Genomic DNA, 18,931 nt, shown 5'->3' with positions numbered 1-18,931 from the left:
TTTTTTGGTTTTTTTTTTTTTCATTTTCCCAAGCTGTAAGTTGTAGTGCTGCAACAACGTGTCGACGTAATCAATTACGTCGACTACGAAAATACATCGACGTGCGTGAAATGCGTCAACGCGTCACATTGTTTACATTCATCTTGCGTAATGGCGGCTTCTGCTCCTGGGAATGGAGAAAGTTCTATTCTATCACAAAAACCTAGACCACGATTATCAAAAGTATGGGAATACTTTAAACAGAGGCCAAATAAAATGGTCCTTTGTTCCCTTTGCAAAAACGAGATGGCGTACCGCGGCAGCACAACTGCGATGCACGAGCACTAGGGGTGTGACATGAGATTAAAATGTGACTAGATTAAAATGTGACGAGATTTCTTGTCGAGGTGAAAAGTAGTCTTGTGATATTGTCATGACAGAGTGTTAGGATGATTAGGAAAGAATATGCCACCGCAACGTTTACATTATGCCTCCACTGTCGTTTTGCTTTGTATTTAAATAAAAAACATTTAATTCAGCTGGATAACGGTCGCCGCCGCTCCATATTTACAGAGTTACATGCCATCGTGAATGTGAAAGTAGACGCGTGGGCGCATTCAAACGAGATTTCTGATGAATATATCTCTCAATATGAAAGCTATTTTAGGATGGGCAGTGTAGTTGTAACAATCTCTTAGCTCTGTATCAAAGAAAAAAATTGGTCTTAATTGCACTTTGAATATTGAGAGAGTGTGATTATGGTTGCACTTATTGTAAAGTGTTACCATAAAATGAATAACAGATTTCTCTTAATCTTATTAAGCACAAACAGTAAGGTTTCATTTGTTAGCATTAGTTAATGCACTGTGAACTATCATTAACTAACAATGACTATTTTTATTAACTAGCATAAACAAAGATAATAATACTGTAGCAAATATATTGCTCATTGTTAGTTGATGTTGGTTAATACATTAATGTTAATAAATGAGACCTTATTGTAAAGTGTTACCATTTTTATTCTGTTTTTTATTTCTACGATCAGTTTGTGGAAAGGAGTTCAATTAGGAGGTCAAAAGTTGTAGAAGCTCATAAATCACATGAGAAGTCAGTCAGTTGAAAAAAAAAAATTAATAAAAGTTGAAATATTATATTAGAAGTTGTACTTATAATTTTTTGTAAAGTTATCCAAAGGATTCAGTAGCTAATCCCCGTATCCGCTTACATATATTTATATATAATCTATTTTTAATCTCTATAATAAATGTATAATTTAGATTTTGATATATATATATTGATATATATATTATATATATCTTCCAAGGGGTTTTTTCCCTCCTAGGACTTTTTTCCAGTGTTAGCACGCTGGGTTTTTCTCCTAGGGGTTTTTTCCACCCCTGGGAGTCAGCCGACATTGGCTTAATGTAGCACCATCTTGTATATGTTACATATTACCACGCTTGTTTGTACAGCTTATTTTTAACCACTTCCTTTTTTCTGTGCTTCTAATATGTAAAGCTGCTTTGAAACAATTACCAATTGTAAAAGCGCTATATAAATAAATTTGACTTGACTTGACTTGACTAATCAAAAAAAAGAACACTAAATTAATAAAAAATATTTAATAAAAATAATCGTTAGATTAGTCAACAGAAAAATAATCGTTAGTTGCAGCTCTAGTAAGCTGTAACCATCAGAATTAAAACAAAAAAACTCTTGAAATATTTCAGTTACTGTGCAATGAATCTAAAATATAAGAAAGTTTGCTTGTTTTAATTAAATAACAAAAATAAAGAACTTTTTTTTCATGTGTTTTCCATATGTTCCTTTTAATATAAGCCTTTACTTTAAACATAGACTGTGAATCATAGACCCCCCCCCCCCACACACACAAAAAACCCAAAACAAAACGAACAAAAAAAACAGATGACACATCTCCACTTCATTCCACTATAGAAAAGGTAAAACTAAAACATTGTTGATGACAACACCCAGTATTGGCTGCTGTCATCTTGACCGGTTACGTCATTTGCCTTTGTCTGCACAGTAGTGATTTGGAGCCTGAGTCTGTACAGTAGTGAGCATTGGAGTGACACCGGATGCGAGCGACGCAACATGTCAAAAGACAATAGATCCCATTATAATCCGTGATATTGTCTACACTGGATGCGGCACGGAGCGATTCCCCATTCTATTTGTGACGTAGTCCAATGGTCATCGTGTCACGTTCAGTGTAGACAGCTTTTAGCTGTTGCGGCGCAACGCGATAAATCACGTCTGGTGTAGACACGGTGTGAGCCTTATCTGTGCTATCAAAGTCCTGTCCAAACTACTACAGACCAAATAGAAAGTTCAGTCATGATGCTTCACCCATTTTTATAACATCATATGGCTAAATAAACTTAAAAAAAAAAAAAAAAACTCGAACATTTGAGCATTGACTTTTAAAGTTTCTGTATGATAGGTCATAATCTTGTCAGTGTTGCTTGCAGTTAATTTAGATTTTGATTTGTCTTTTTAAATAGATTGATTTTTCTTTTTAAATACTTTTTTTTTTTTTTCTTGCACTCAGATGAATTTATTCCGGAAGCTGTAGACAGCGTGAAGTCCATTGAGGAACCAACTTCAACAGTATATTTGCAACCAAAAGCAAAGACGGCCAAAAAGAGAGGTGAGCTTAAAGTAAAGCAGATTGATGGTTCAGCTGATCTTTAATCCTTTGGGGTCTGAGGGTGTTTTTGGGCCCTGGAAAAGTTGACATATTAGAATTCTACTGACTATAAGTAACTACATAAGTAACTCAACTAAACCTAACCCTACCAGTCTACTAACACTCAGAGTTATGAGATCGACTATTCACTTTATTTTGATGGTTATTCATACCCTTAGTGAATATGACCAAAGAAGGCTGTGAAAATAAATCTGCATCGTTAATACTTTTGATCTTTTATTTAAAAAATCTACAAAAATCCCAACTTTCATTGGAGAATAATAATTTTAAATGGGGGGGAAATCTCATTATGAGAGAAATGTTTTTCTCTAATACACATTGCTCACAATTAATCATACCCTTTTATTCAATACTTTTTGCAACTTCCTTTTTCCCAAGATAACAGCTCGGAGTCATCTTCTATAATGCCTGATGAGTTTGGAGAACACCTGACCAGAGATCAGAGATCATTCCTCCATGCAGAATCTCTCCAGATCCTTCAGATTCCAGCTCCATGTTGGTGCTTCTTCTCTTCCCTTCACTCCACTCATTTTCTTTAGGGTTCAGGTCAGGGGACTGGGACGACCTTGGCAGAAGCTTCATTTTGTGCTCAGTGACACATTTTTGTGTTGGTTTTGATGTTTGATTTGGATCATTGTCCTGATGAGTCAGGTTTTGATTTTCATCTGTTGTTATTTGATAGAATCCATGATGCCATGTATCTGAACAAGATGTTCCGGACCTCCAGCAGAAAAATAAGCCCACAACATTAAAGATCCAGTAGTATATTTCATTGTACACATGGGCTATTTTTTTACCCCTGTGTGCACGAAACCAATTTTAAGTGTTTGTGTGTGTGTTTGTTTTTTGTATATATGTGTATAATATATAATTTTAATCAAAACCAGTAGTGTTTCAGATGGGTTTTTTTTTTTTTTTTTTTTTCAAATTAAGTTCATAAACATAACTTTTTTTTTTTTTTTTTTAATGTATACTTAGGCAAACAAACTGCAGCCAGAAGATGCTGGTCCGCCGATGAATGTGCTGCAGTGGAAAAGCACCTCAAGAAGTTCATTACGAGGAACCAAGTCCCTGGAAAAATGGACTGTGAGCATTGCATTGAGGCAGAACCAGAAGTTTTAGGAACCCGAGACTGGAAGGCAGTCAAGTATTTCATAAAAAACCGCATTACTGCTTTACGAAGAAAAGTAGAGTAAAATAGTGTCCACTAGTGTTCAGCTTGGGACATGAGTTCAAAGTGTTTTCAGGTAAAGGTCACACTCTAAAAAAATGCTGGGTTAAAAACAACCCAAGTTGGGTTGAAAATGGACAAACTGGGTAGTTTTATTTAAACCAAAAATTGTTTAAAAATTACTATATTTCTTGCTTAAAATGAACCCATAATATGTTGGAAATTAATATTTATTCAAGTTTAATAAACAAACATTTGAATAATACTTAAACAATAAACATTTATTAAATTGCTTATTAATAAATGCTCCTCTTTTATTATTGTTGCCTCTAGTAATTATGTGTCTGATTTTTAATTTAATTTGGGTTCATTTTAAGCCAGCCGTACAGTAACTTTTAAACAATATTTTGGTTTAAATAAAACTACCCAGCACGTTGGGCAAACATTTAACCCAACCACTGGGTTTGTCCATTTTCAACCCAACTTGGGTTGTTTTTAACCCAGCATTTTTTAGAGTGAAGTCTTTTTTTCCATTGTTTTTATTTTATTATTCTCTTAAAGCATTCGTTCACCCCCCAAAAAAAGTTTATTTTTTAAATAAACTGTTATTCTAAACCCATAAGAAATGTTGAGTCTTCATTTTGAAGGAGCTAATGTTGAAGGCCCCATTAAATAAGACAAAGGTTACTGGTTAGGAACACAAAACTGCATTAGAAATGGATAAAAAATAACCAGGGAGAAACCAGATCTTTCCACCAACACTTCATTAGAGAAGTCCATTTCATGATCAATACAATGCAGACAAAGTTCAGTTGGTGTCTTGTAGGCTGAAGTAATTCAGACCAAAATTTGAGGACTCATTGGTTTTATAGGAGACTAGGATTTGAGATATGTTGAGCCGGAGGTCATTTTTCTAAATGTCATTTTACTGCTATGTTTTCTGCCTCATTATATTTTGCTCAGATCCAACCAATCATAGGAGTGACTAAGCTAATGGGTTTATGAGCTGATTAATTTAAAGGATATAAACTATAATCTATACAATTTTCTATGATAATCAAGGCCAAACTAATGGAAATGGTTGTTTCCAGATAGTAACCTTTGGTCCTTGCTAGGATATAAAAACTGGAAATGTTTGTGTCTGTGAAAGTGGACCCCATAAGTTCTAAATGTTGAAACCAGAACCCCACAAGTGACCAAAAAACACACATGGGAGAATTTTGTCTGAATTGTCACATTGAAGTTATATTTGTTATTAGGAACTGTTTATTATCTTGCATGATTTTTTATATGTGCATAGATACACTGGAAAGGGTGGACCCCACAACTCGCCAAAAAACGGTGGGCCCCTTATGTGAGGAAAACAAGAGTGTGTGTGTGTGTGTGTGTGTGTGTGTGTGTGTGTGTGTGTGTGTTGAATAAGACTTCAAACTAGGTGTGTAACGATTCACGCGTTTTCTTGATGCATCGATTACAAATCCTTACGATGCATATGCATTGATCTTGAAACATGTTTTTTGAATTGTGAATCATTAATTTCGGTTAATAATCAATGTAAAATGTTACGAATCGGATTAATCGCGAATCTATAGCGATTCAGTGCTTTAAAATATATAAACATTAATACTTAATACAACATAATGTAAGTATCAAAATGCATACCCACAGTTCCAATGAATGATACATGAAATTATGAACTTAATGTCGTTAAACTGAATGCGCGAAGGAAACTGCTGAAGTAACTACAACATTAACAACCCTAAATTAAGAGCGCGCAGTTTATCTGTCAGTCAGATGCACATTAAAGTTGCGTTCATTACTATAGCAACAGTAGACAGCCAGCACGTTTTCTTTAAGAATTATCATAAGGGAAATGTTCCGTATAACGAGGACAAAGAGGGTTTTTCTTACTATTCCGTGAAGAAAAGTTTGTTTAGGATTAGTTGGAAAAGTGCATGACATTCTAGGGTTGTCTCTCCATGTAAGCATTACAGTTGTAACGACTGAGACAAATCAGACACAATTATTTGTTGTCATATTATAATCTTTAAACTCACTTTGTCCCCATCCCCCGTGAAGACCAGTTTGGGCAAGGGCCTCTTGGACACAATCAGATAAGACTTTTTATGATCCGAAACTATGCAGCTATGCAGAACTCTGCATCCAAAAGTCATTTTGAGTCAGGCCCATAGAAAAGGCACACAAAACCTGAAAACAGACTTTCCTGCATTCATTTATAGACAGACTGTTTTATAAATGAACATCCATTTCCCCAGGAAATGGTATCCATTATTACTGTTTGTTGTATTGTACTCAGTATTGTATTCACATGTTTTATGATACATGTAAAGTAACTTCAGTTATGCCATGTTTAGTGTCTATGGGTTCGTATCGAGATGATTTAAATGCTTGTGTATACAATATGTCGATACCTGTGCAACACATCAGTATTACAATATTCTTTAATAGTTCTTCTTCAACAACTTGAAATTCAACCTGGAAATTCAACCTTCTTATTGGTCAGGTCAACCCTAAGAGGTGTGACTTTGACCAGAGGTTAAAAGCCAGTGCACAATGCCCCTCCTACTTCTGGTTCAACTCTATTATTGCTCATTTTACCCATGTATGTGTGTGATTTGTGTGTATGTTATGTGTTTGTTAGTTTAGTTATGTGTTTGTGATTTAGTTAAATAAAACTTGTGCACAATCTTGTGAGTTGATTCTGACCTGCTTATAAACCAATGTCCCTGATAACGATTTGATCACAGCTACGTGCTAAGAAAGCATTATTTTTCTGTCTTGAAAAGTTGAAAGACGATCAATACTAAGTGTTCGCTGGCCAAACAGGTTAATTGATTGTCATATTAATTTTATCACATTAAGTTAATTTTATTACCTGATCCAAATATTTATAATTAATTATAACTAGTTATGAATAATTATTCAAATTTATTTTGAGCTAATTTGCTGCACAGTATTATGTTTAATGTGCCTGGAACACTTTAATAAGGTTGTGTAGCCATTAACACTATCCTACACTATACTAGAACTAAACTGAACTAGGCCTAACAACACTTTTAAAGCCTTTTAAAAGTTTGGCTTATGTAAATGTCCACAAATGCCAATTTTTATAGGCTATTGACATTAATAATGGACAAAAGGTTTTTTTTTGTTTTGTTTTGTTTTGTTTTTTGCCCCCACTATCTAACCACCTGAAGGTCACTGTATAATTCTCATCCTGACTAAGACACATTGGGAGAAGCACTTCAATAACCCTATGAATGCATATTAAAATGGAGAATCAAATCAAATTAATTGAATCAAATTTTAATGTGAATCGTCTCGAATCGAATCGTTCAGAATTTGCAAAAATCGTTCTTGAATCGAATCGAACACCCATGAATCTTGAATCATATTAATTCGCTGTATACCCAAAGATTCACATCCCTACTGTATACCCAAGGATTCACAGCCCTACTTCAAACCTAAAGGCAAGGTATGTTTTTTTAAAATATTTTCTCCATTTTAAAGTGCCCCTATTATGCTTTTTTTTAAATATTACCCTTCATGTAATATGTACTATAGCCGTATGTGAAAGTAAAAGGTCTGCAAAGTTCCAAAGTTTAAAGTGCACAATAAATGGAGTTATTGTCTCCCAAAAGAAAGAACAGGGTCTGAACTTCCTGAAACGAGTCATCAAAAAATCTTAATATACTAAAAAATCTTATTTAGTACTTCTTAAGATAATCTTAAGTACATCTAAGTGTACTCAACTGTGCTATTTTGAGACACCATGAAATATGAACTTAAATGTGCTTTTAATATCTGTATTTTTAAAAAATGCATTTAGATACTACTTATAGTACATTTGAACCCATAGTGTACTACAAGTGGTAACTAAATATATTTTTAAATACAGAGATAGTATATTAAAAACACATTTTAGTTCATATTTTATGGTGTCTCAAAATAGCACAATTGAGTACACTTAGATGTTCTTAAGATTATCTTAAGAAGTACTAAACAAGAATTTTTAGTATATTAAGTACACAATTAGTGAGTGGAAATAGAGCACTTTAAGTACATTATTGAAATGTACTTTTTTTTTCACCTGGGATGTGTCAATGCCCCCAATTGATGAGACGCGAACTATCTCATCACAGGGCAGGCCCCGACACTGAAAGCTCCGGTCCTGCCTTCCAAGCCCCTTAAGGTGACTTCTCGCTTGAATGACAGGGCACACGTGGCAGCGGGTCAGGCTGATGCGGCCTTACACACCATGGCGGTGTTACAGGCCTACCAGGCTGATTTGCTGAGGGATCTGGATCAGGGGCAGGGTCTGTCCCCTGAGGCGGTAGAAGAGCTGCGCTGCACCACGGATCTGGCTCTCCGGGCCTCTAAGCAAACCGCTGCTTCAATTGGAAGATCGATGGCAGCGATGGTGGCCACGGAGAGACACCTGTGGTTGAACCTGGCTGTCATCGGGGAGAAAGAAAAGGGCTTTCTCCTCTATGCACCGGTTTCGCCCTCTGAACTTTTCAGTACCTCAGTCAAGGCGGTGGTGGGAAAGTTCAGAGTGGCAAAGTAACGCTCGGCAGCGTTTAAGACCTGCATACTGCTCAGATCTGATCCTGGGCCCAGACAGACAGGAGGTCCTGGCCTGTCCCGATTCGAGGATCGGAGACAGGGCCAGAGGTCCAGTGTTGCCTCTCGGGCACCTCCTCCTCCTCGGAGCAAGTCCCAGAGAAGGCGGGACTCCAGGAAGAAGAAGCAGGATCTGAGGGAGGTAATCAACCACAGACGCCAGCAGCGTCAATGATTGGTTTCCTCTCTGTGAGGGTAGTTCACTTCTACCCTCTCCTCTCTTCTTCCACCTCCTGAGTAATGGAATTTTTTGAAACACACTTAGGCATTTCTTACAGTCAGGCTGAGGACTGGGCCCATGATGAATAAAATTCTGATGGCCCACCTTCTGGCTTGATAGTAAAAAGGCTCCTTTAGGCTAAAAGGAACACTAGATTCCATCCCTTCCGTGATAGGAGTCTTCGGTCTTCGAGCTGCAGGAAGGTAAGCTGGGGCTATATTTACATTACAAGTATATCTGACCTTAAGTTTCCTGTATGGTTTTTCCTGGGCGTGTAGAGGGAAAAAAGAGTAAGGTTTTTTTTAAGGGCTCTGAAGTAAAAAAAAAAAAAAAAAAACACATTAGGTTGGCTTGAACGATTTTTACAGCCTTTACAGCCACCATTGGTAAAGTAACTTCTCCCCTGGTCATACAGTAGCTAGAGTTGTTTTGAGATTAGCACTTTTTTATTTCAGATAGATCTATGTTTAGCGTCGGCCTCCTGGGCTGCCTGACATGTTTGGCTTGGGTTGAGCTTTGCTCCTCTGAGCTCTTATTTTAGAGATTTTAGAGTAGCCTCCTCTCTGTGAGATTTTAGGCTGAGTTTAAGCCCCAGGCAGATCTATGCTTATGTGTGGCCCTATAGGCCCACAGCTATAGCTGACTTAGGCTAGAACTAGGGTTAGGTGATTGCTAAAGTATTTCCCCTTTTTTCATTACTTCCCTTGTCAGGTTGTATAGTTTTCCTAGTTCTGGCCTCCTCTTTCAGAGTTATCAGGCAAAAAAGCCCTTTACCCCTTTAGTGTAGGTGCAAGACAGATAGCAGCTAAGGTAGCAGGCTATCATTAGCCTCCCTGGTGCCGTTGTCTCAAGTGGTAGGCCCCTTATTTTTAAGTGGATAAGAGAATGCTAGTGTTGTGTAGGCCCCACTTGTCTAGAATTTTCATTCATACTGTGTTCGCTTTTCCCCTGAACCCCTTGAGTTAGCACCTGTTTCTGTAGTAGTAGGCTTGGTTATGGCCTCCTTCAGAGCATGGCGCTTAGTTTGTACTCCCCTTGTGTTAAGAGTAAAGGTGTTTACTGAGTACATGGCCTGTTGGAATGCATAGCTCAGGTTGAGTTTGCTTTGGGAACCTCACTATTCAGTTTTTTTTATTTTTTTATAGCTCCCTTAGAGTATAAACACTGTCACAAGAATTGTTTTGCATTGTTGGAGTTGAAGGCTTTCGTGAGATAAGCCTCCTTCTAAGCACTGTAGCTTGTTGTGTCACATCTCTTGTTGGTGGATGTTTTTGGTCAGAGTTTCGCTCACTTAGAACATAGACACTGCCACAGGTTTATGTCCGTGTCTGTTTGACGTGGTAGGCCGGTTTTGGGCATCCTTCAGAGCACGATAACGTATTTCTTTGTAGAGTGTACAGAGTGTACTCAGTACATTGCCTGTTGGAATGTGTAGATTAGGTAACCACACTTTATTGTTTGGTTCTCAGATTAGGCTCCTTTAGAGCATAGACAGATGCCACTAGCTGACGCCACGTGTCTTTCTGGAGTAACAGGCCCCGGTTTGGGCCTCCTCTAAGAACATGATGGCGCAGGTTTGTTATGGTTGTTGATATGATGACACTGCCACAGGCTGACGCCCGTGTCTCCTGGAGTAGTAGGCCCAGTTTGGGCCTCTTTTAGAGCATGTTGGCGGAGTTTTTTGTACTCCTCTTGCCTTATGAGTGTTAAGTGCTTTACTGAGTACATGCTGTTGGAATGTGTTGAGTGGAATTAAGCTCAGGCTGAGCTAATAGTTAACCTCACTGAATAGTTTGGTTCTATATGTGGCTCCCTGAGAGCTTAGTAATTGCCACTAGAAGCTGGCGCCACGTGTCTTTCTGAGTTGTAGGCCCCGTTTGGGCCTCCTTCAGAGCATGATGGCGTAGGTTTGTACTCCTATTGCTTTAAGAGTAAAAGGTGTTTTTACTGAGTACATGACCTGGTGGTATGTTGGCTCAGGTTGAGTTAAACTGGTTAACCTCACTTGAGAAGTTTGGTTATTCTACTTGGCTCCCTTAGAGCTTAGAACACTGCCGTGAGCTGATGCCATGTGTCTGGAAGTTGTAGGCCCCTTTTGGGCCTCCTGCAGGGCGTGTTGGCGTATGCTGTAATCCTCTTGCTTTAAAGAGTAAAAAGTATTTTTACCGAGTGCACTGCTTGTCGGATTGTGTTAGGTAGACTGTTATGTGGGCACTCCCAGTCTAATCTGCTGCAGCAAGCAAGCTGTTCAGGTGTGTGGCCTTCACAGGCCTCCCTTTAAGCTTCCCCCTCCCATATCTGGATGTTCTCTAAGCAGATTGAGCGCATGTTGGCCTTTAGCAAGGCTGCTGAGATGTATTTCTACACTAGAATTTGTGTCATGTGGCAGGCCCCCTCCTGGGCCTCCATAATTTTGTGCCTACAGTACGGATTATCTGTTAGGTCAAGCCCTGTACTCTTGTCCTGCATGCTACTTAGCTCCCCAAGCTGGTCAGTGGTTGAAGGCCTCTCTGAGGCCTCCCTATTGAGGATCAGCCCCCACGCTGTTAAATGTACTCACCTTGTTGGATTCCTTTGGAGTGCACAGCCTCCTCGATGCAAATAATCACGTGTTGAGTAGATCCTAGGATTGAGCAGTGTGTTACTCCCCTCATTAGTAAGGCTAAAAAAGTGCTAAGCTGAGTCCTGCTCTCCGGGATGCCCGTCTCTACACTCTGGTCTGAGTTAGTTACTGCCTCCTTTGCAGTCACTCTTACTGGATATCTTCTCTGAAGAAATGTGATTGGAGACTCTGTGATCAGACAGGTTGTTGGCCAAGACTAGGTTTCTGTAAAGTAGACCAGGTCAGGCCTTCCTGGTGGCAATCAGGGTCGAGTACGTTCCCCTGACAAGTGACTGGCTAGGGTTCCCTTGGGCCCCCTGGCCCAAAGAAAAAGTACCCTCTTTTCTTTGAAAAGAAGTTGGTTCCAGAAGCCTTTGAGCGGCCTTGGTAGGTCTTCTGAGGAAGGCCTCTTTGAGGCTTATAGCTTGGGCTGTTGGCAATATGGAGTGCTGTCACTGACAGCTATGTATGACCCGTAGGGGGAGTGGTTCTGACACTTCAGTTGAAGCTGCTAGTTCTTACGTTTGTCTAGCCATTTGTGGCATGCACTCCTCTCAAGCATGGCGGTATGGGTATATCGTTCCCCATATGTGTTCAGACGAAGTGTAGAGTTCCCTTTCAAAAGGGAACATCTCAGGTTACATATGTACCCATGGTTCCCTGAGAACAGGGAACGAGACACTGCGTTACCTGCCTGCTGAACAGTCCCTTCAGACGATAAGGTACTGACTGCTTTTCTAGGCGCTCCTTTTATACTTCCGGGTTGCGTCTTTAATGACGTCATAGGCTGTCGCCGGCCAATAGGATTGGTGAGATTTGACAATTGCTTTCAGACTCCGGTTCATGTGATGGCGTTCCCCATATGCGTTCAAACGCAGTGTCTTTTCAGGGAACCATGGTTACATATGTAACCTGAGACATTCTTTTAATAAATCTGTTTGAGATCAAATGAATGTCAGATTTTTGCTATAAATTACAGACTTGTCATCTGAGGACTAATTTTAATTTTTCTCAGTTATTTTGCTTTATTTCCGGATTCAATCATAGGCTCAATTTTACTAGAACACATACTCACATGCAAAAACGGCACTTTAAATCTCTCAAAGACATAAATTAAATTTGTATATATTCAAAATAAAAGATATAGATTGTACTGAATATCAGATTGTTTATTTTGCTCAAGATAAGGATATATTAAGTCCACTTCTAACCAAAGGTCAAGAGCTATCGTTTCAACCACACAACTGTGCGATGCCTTCTCGAATGTTCCTTGGAACTATGGTTTTGGGAATTACCGACTCCTTGAACTATGCTGATAATGACAGAACTTGTGACCATAGTTGGTCAACAATGCTTTCAGGAAATGCGCCCCAGAATATCAAAGACACTTGGACTTTTTTTTTTTTTTTGCCTTGGGCCAATACGCAACAACCTGGAAACCACCCAGAAGGCCCTAGCAACCACACAGCAACACTTACAACACCTTAGTAACTGCATAACAATGTCTATGCAACCATCCACAGCACTGTTCAATTTTATTTGTTTCAGAAATTACACACTTCACCTGTAGTCAGAGTTTAAAGCCTGTCAAATGGCGCAACAGAGCAAAATAATATACAAAAAAAAAAAAAGGAATATCATAGAGAATATCAAAGAGTGTCTGCTATTATACTGCTAATACACAGATCCTAGAGAAGGGGAGGGAGAAAGAGATTAAGGGACCACCGTTATCAGTGTCCTTCTTCCCCAGACAGGTTAATGAGGTTGAGAGGGTAACTTTGATGTCAGGAACCCTCATTAGAGACTGAGTGAGCCTGATTTATTGCAACAAGGAGTCAGTCTGAAGAAGCAGGAAGCTTTGAACAAGGATTAATTGCTAGGTGAATGTTCAGACCAAGGGTAAGCCACAACCAAGAATAATAGTTGTCTATTATGTACAATCTCAAAGTATAAATAGATTGTGAACTTTAGTACATGCAACTTTACAATATCATTTTTTCATGCTTTTAACATTTTTATGATGCATTAAACCAGTAAAAAACCTGATAAAATATACATTTTTGGGCAAACTATCTTTAAGTTTTATGCATTGCTGTGTGATAAAGGCATACAACATAAGTGCATCTCAACTTATAAATGCAATAAGGAAGTATATGGTCTGTTTGTGCGCGCCGCTATACGAGTGTGTGTTTTCTGTCTATCTTTGACTGATACACCCAAGCCCTCCGAAATGAAACTCATCACGCTCGGCCCAGATCAATAAAAAAGCTGCGACTTCAACCTTGAGTATGATTGCTGTGGAAAATGACAAGATTGCTCCAGCTGAAGAGGAGCCTCATCCAGGCCTCATAGAGCAGATGAAAGTGGAGAGGGACAGGAGTACAAGATGATGCAGACCCAACCCAGATTCACCTTTGATCTGCCATGACAAATCAAGTGCTGCGGCAAACCGGCAGTGTTCTCCACTGCATTAATCCATTCACATCTATTTGTGGTGGTCACATAATGCCAGACTGCAAGGTTATTATTAAACTTGTTGGAACTAAGGTAGAATCCTTGGAATGGGAAAAGTTGTTAACACAAGGTTTCATGTATGTCAGAGGCATTTAATTAATGCAAATCAGAATGTCAGTTTTAAATAGGATAACAATAATAAACTACTCAATACAACAGTGCACACCCAATACAAGTTAAATTACACCAAAAAGACTACATATTTAGCTAAACTAGAGCTAAATGCTAAATATGTCTGAATTCACAATATTCAAAAAGTACCCTGGCGCGATTGTGAAAGTGTGGATCTGATAGGCACTTTACCATCCCATGAGGCCACGGGAGAGGATTTGTGAATAGCAATAAAGTGACACAACTGATGCTATAAGTCACAAGACAATAACAATATGGCGAATATAGTACATCCAAAATACATTCATACTACACACATTCATACTATATATATGTATATATAAATGTATAAATTACCACTCAGTAATTTAGAAGTCATTTTCAAACCAAGAAATTTTCTGTTGGTTAACACTTTTTCATCCTCACGCAAAGCTCTTGCGGAATTTTGAGACTGACCCTATAGGTCGTTTTTCAAGCACCTTATTAAGACCTATATTTACGTTTTAAAGTCATGCACCCTCTAGCTGGCGTAAAAATAATGACAGTGTCATGTTACGTCTGTCGTCATGAAATTACGTATAACTGTCGTTACCAATCAAAATGCGTGTTCATTTAAATGCAATGTGTAGACTTTTTACACAATTTCTCCTATTTCCATTTAACAAAACAATTTTTTTTTTTTAAAAACTCAGTCCACAGTCCTGTTGTCGATAGGGGCGCAACTTTAGTAAATGCTCCTATGGGTCATATTTCAGGGAAGTGACAAACGAACTATATGGTCATATTGGTTGGAGGACATGTTGGGATTTTTATTGGAATGATTCTGCCCACAAAAATCTTGCTGAGCAACAGTAAATATGACTGCACCTTTAAAATACGCTAAAAATATTTAAGGTAGAAGTATCACTACTTTTACTTACTTTTACTTCCAACACACTCTCATGGTAATTCGGAACTATTTACGTGAAACTGTTTATTATTTTTTGGCGATTTGTTGGCCATTTCACATGAATTTCTACAATTTCAATCGTACGATCTGCTAATGCCCAACTGATGGTTCATTTTATGGTTGGGGTTAGGGCTGGACCTTCATGCTTACTTTTTTTTTTTTATATATATATATATAATTAATACGTTTCCGTACAAATCAATGAATTTGAATGAATTTCAAATTGAATGAATTTGTATGAATTTATATGAAATTGCTATGAAATCTATGAAATCGCTATGAAATCACTATGAAAATAGTTACGCTTTCTCATGAGATTGAGTTGTTTACCTCCTAACAATGGCATAGAGTCAAACTGCTACACCATCTTACTTATGCTAACCGATAGGTCATGCCCCAGACGTTTTTGCTTACTTTTGAAACTTAAGCTTTTGAAATGCAGAAGAAGAAAAAAATCATTATTTTTCCCTTTTATCCTGTCTTTCTCTCCAACATTCACGATCACAATACAGAAATATTCATGCATAACACTATAAAATATTAACAATGCAATTTACCTTCCATCTGCACTCCTGTCTGCATCTTTGATTTGTTACAAATTCACTTTGTTCCTGATTTTTTTTTGTCTTCCTATCAAAGACATACAGAGGAAGTTCTAAATACTCTGCACTGTCCTGTTTCATTGGGATCATATTTCATCTCCGTTTCATAGGCCTCCTTTAATAGGATAGAAAACTTGCAGCCCAATATTTCCACCTCTCACGTGTATGTAACTACCAGTGTTTGAGAATAGCAAGAAAGTTGTAATGCATAACCTAAACCTACCCACATTTTTTCAGTAGAATGTCTGTAGTTCACTTGTGCCAAGCTAGTTTTTCCCAAGTGTAGCACAACAAATGCTATTTGTGTCACATTATATTGCATCATAGCCACTGTATTCTTACATTTCTCTCCATTCACACCTCAAAAATTAGATCAGTTTTACTTTTAGCTGACCTAAATGAAAGCCATACAGCATTTAGAGCAAGAATTGTAACAGCTATTCCAACCATCTTATTCAATTCGTCAGCAGAGGTGTGGGGACAAGTATCGCACTCAGCATTAATCTACAGGTTAATAGGGACTGGGAAGATCATTAAAGTGTTCAAGAACAGTCAAATGTATAGTGCTAATTCTGCTGAAATAATTTAAGAAGGTGTAAAAAAAGAAGAATCGAATGCCTTCCAGATTAATTCTTTGAAAGGAATACCCTAAGGAAAAGCCCTTTTGAACAGAATATATCTTTGAAAAAGTGGGTTAGAAACCTATTTCTGTGTTTTCAGAGTTGTTTCCTTAAAGGGTTTTCAATGAAGCACCTAGGAGCAAAAGAACAAACAGGGTGATAAGAAATTCCTTCTTTCATTTCCAAACCAACATGTTCAAATGCTGAAGCTCACATTGAGTTAAAATGAAGGATCAGTTCATGGTCACATATAGTATGCACATGCACATATATATAAAAAGCATAAGTTATATATGTATATGTGTGTGTGTATATATATATATATATATATATATATATATATATATATATATATACACCAAATGCACTGCAGACTTATGCTTTTTCAAATGCACATATAGCATTTTAAGCTTTAAACTAGCAGATTTAGGTGCTGTTTTACAGTGTTTCATGGGTTGCAACTTTTCTTTAAGCATCTTTACAGCAAAGCCTGTCATAATTAGTGCTCAGTATTGTCCATTCTGCTGGTTTTAGAACCTGACTGGGAGGTCCCAACAGATTTTGTCATCTAAGCAACCTCTTTCTTTTCCCTGAAATCCATGTCATTCACTGCTAATAGTGACAGGACACTTCAGTGTCAACCTGTCATCTGGTCTTAGCCTGAGTGGGAACGTATGCGGCAGACACATAATTTTTGCATAATCAAGAACTAGTCAACTTTGTGTTAGTCTATGTGATGACACAGTATAAGTGTAAAAATGTCTGTAATGATTGCCGGTATCAAGGAAACGCTAATGAACACATTAGATAGAAAAGAATTAGCATTGAGAATGGCTTCATTTCAATAATGTTGTTATTGTTAGAGGTACGCTATGTGCAACCCGAATTCTGAAAATGTTGGGACGTTTTTTAAATTTGAATAAAATGAAAACTAAAAGACTTTCAAATCACATGAGCCAACATTTTATTCACAATAGAACATAGATAACATAACAAATGTTTAAACGGAGAAATGTTACACTTTTAACCACTAAATAAACTCATTTCAAATTTGATACCTGCTACAGGTCTCAAAAAAGTTGGTACGAGGGCTGGGAGAACATCTAGCAACTAATTAAGTTAACTGATATCAGGTCTGTAACATGATTAGCTATAAAAAGGAGAGGCAGAGAGGCAGAGTCTTAGAGAGGCAGAGTATCTCAGAAGTAAAGATGGGCAGAGCTGTGAAAGAGTGTGTAAAACGATTGGGGGATACTTTAAAAACAATGTTCGTCAATGTCAAATTGCAAAGGCTTTGCAAATCTCATCATCTACAGTGCATAACATCATCAAAATATTCAGAGAAACTGGAGAAATCTCTGTGCGTAAGGGACAAGGCTGAAGACCTTTATTGGATGTCCATGGTCTTCAGGCCCTCAGACGACACTGCATCACTCATCAGCATGATTGTGTCAATGACATTACTAAATGGGCCCAGGAATACTTCCACTGTCGGTAAACACAATTTGCCATGCCATCTGCAGATGCCAACTAAAGCTCTATCATGCAAAAAGGAAGCCATATGTGAACATGGTCCAGAAGCGCCATCATGTCCTGTGGGCCAAGGCTCATTTAAAATGGACTGTTTCAAAGTGGAAAAGTGTTCTATGGTCAGACGAGTCCAAATTTGACATTCTTGTTGGAAATCACAGATGCCGTGTCCTCCAGGCTAAAGAGGAGGGAGTCCTGGTGCTGATTTAGCCTACCTGCAGTCCAGATCTTTCACCTATAGAGAAAAATACGTCAAAGACGACCACAAACTCTTCAGCAACTGGAAACCTTTATCAGGCTAGAATGGGACCAAATTTCAACACCAAAACTGCAGAAACTTATAACCTTGATGCCCAGACATCTTCACACTGTTTCGAAAAGAAGAGGAGATGCTACACCATGGTAAACATGCCCCCATCCCAACTATTTTGAGACCTATAGTAGGCATCAAATTTGAAATTAGCTCATTTTGTGCATAAAATTGTACAATTTCTCAGTTTAAACATTTGTTATGTTATCTATGTTCTATTGTGAATAAAATGAATTTAATAAAACTGCACAACAGAGGAGAATCTGCTGGCAAAAAGAGAATGCAAAAGAACTTGTAATAAAATAAGAATCAACATTGGCTTGGCATTGGATTAACAGGTCAGTAAGACAGTTTATTGAACAGATAAAAATGTAGCTATCTAACAAAGATCATTGTAAAGCATTATGTATTGTGAAGGGTCATTTTGTTATGGTCGTTGTAGCACTGTGCTGGAATTTATTTTCAAGGAAGTACTGTGTCTAATAATTGGTGAACCTACAGTAACGTCTTCAGCTAGTCAGCTTAAGATCCTTTCCATCTAAACCTGTTATATCTCTTAAGTCTCCCTTATGGAATGAAAATATATTTCCATATATATGAATGATCAATATGTTAAATGATTTTATACAACAGTTCTGTCTGGTTCTCGAATCTGATTGGCTGATAGCCATGCGATATTTCAGTGATAACAGCACTCCTACTGCCTTTTCACCGTTTGTATCACTCCGCTTGAAGTGACCGTCATGGCGGCCGATCAAATCAACCGTAATTTTTACAAATACTACTTCTTGTACCACGAACTGTAGTTTTAATAGTTTTTTAGGCGAGAATGTAGTTGTTTAGACCTGAAATATGTGACTCATATTTAATAACAGCGCCTATTTTACAATTTACCATTTTGTTTTGACATTTTCGGAGATGCGAGCTCGAGTGGGTCAGCGGCCGTTC

The 18,931-nt window shown here is 37.9% G+C and overlaps 1 long non-coding RNA gene across 1 annotated transcript; it reads left to right on the top strand.

Moving 5' to 3' along the window:
* The first annotated feature begins 2,408 nt into the window (after positions 1–2,408).
* On the top strand, positions 2,409–3,797 carry LOC125272988. The gene is made up of 2 exons (XR_007185984.1): positions 2,409–2,650; positions 3,689–3,797. It is a non-coding gene; the product is annotated as an uncharacterized LOC125272988 (long non-coding RNA).
* Positions 3,798–18,931: the final 15,134 nt, after the last annotated feature.

Source organism: Megalobrama amblycephala, linkage group LG7 (genome assembly GCF_018812025.1).
Source record: "Megalobrama amblycephala isolate DHTTF-2021 linkage group LG7, ASM1881202v1, whole genome shotgun sequence".
In the NCBI taxonomy this organism is placed as follows: Eukaryota; Metazoa; Chordata; class Actinopteri; order Cypriniformes; family Xenocyprididae; genus Megalobrama; species Megalobrama amblycephala.
Note: the sequence above shows the minus strand (reverse complement) of the source record. Positions and strands in the feature narration are given on the sequence as shown.